This window comes from Arachis duranensis, chromosome 5 (genome assembly GCF_000817695.3).
Source record: "Arachis duranensis cultivar V14167 chromosome 5, aradu.V14167.gnm2.J7QH, whole genome shotgun sequence".
Taxonomy (NCBI): Eukaryota; Viridiplantae; Streptophyta; class Magnoliopsida; order Fabales; family Fabaceae; genus Arachis; species Arachis duranensis.
The window spans coordinates 44,047,670-44,048,820 of NC_029776.3; positions in this window are offsets into that span (position 1 = coordinate 44,047,670).

Below are 1,151 nucleotides of genomic sequence, written 5' to 3' on the forward strand. Positions count from 1 at the left end.
CCACAAGAATCATCTAGAAGTAATTAGGAAATTTGCATTTGATTGTAATTTCATTTGAATTTGTAATTTAGGTAGCTTATAAATAGGGCCTTAGATTCATCATTTTAGACACACCATGGAGGGGTGGAGGTGACTCCACTCCCCTTTCACTCTCATTCTCTTCTCTTCTTCCATTTTCTTTCATTCACACTTTAGTAAATGTTTTTGTTATGATGAGTTTCTAATTTCCAACATTTGGGAAAGAGAGCTCTATTGCAATTTAATGGGTTGATTTATTTTCATTCTTCATCTTCAATTCTTCTTTCATTGTTTCTTTAGAGAGAGTCTTTGTGCTTTAAAGATTTAATTACTATCACGAGAGGGATTAGATCTATTTGAATTCTATGATGAACTTGAGAAAGGAGTCATAGAATTCAGTTTGAGACTTTTCTCTCACAACTCTCTTGATTGATAATTCTTAGCTTGATATGTGAGATGTAATCACTTTGAATTGAAATCTTGAGGGTTGTGTGGCAATTAGAGACCATTCTTCATCTCTTCTCATGAGCAATTAGATCAAGAGATTGGCAATTGACGAAGTTAAGAGAAATCAAATCACCAAGAGATTGGGGTTTGATTACTTATGATTTGCCAAGAGATCAATGATTGAATGATTGAAGTGGAGATGAGAATTGTTGATCTTGAGAATGCAATATCTCTTGATCCCAATGTTAATTTCATTCTTAATTCTTGTTATTTACTTCTTGTCTTTAATTCTTGTCATTTAATTGTTCTCTTTAAATTCTTGTCATTTACTTATGCACATTTATGGCTTTCTTTACTTTGGCACATTTATGCCTTCCAAGTGTTTGTAGAAATACTTCACTTGGTTTTACTTTCTAGTCATTTACTTTCTTGCACTTTACTTTCTTATACTTTCTATTCCTTGCAATTTACATTCTCGCACTTTAATTTTTAGCACTTTAATTTCTTGTCATTTACTTTCCTTGCACTTTATTGCTTTTATTTAATTTCAAGTCATTTACATTTCTTGTTGCTTATCACTCAAACATGAATCGTCTAACTAGAACAATTAATTAACTATTGCTTGCTTAATCCATTAATCCTCGTGGGATCGACCTCACTCTAAGTGAGTTTTATTACTTGATGCG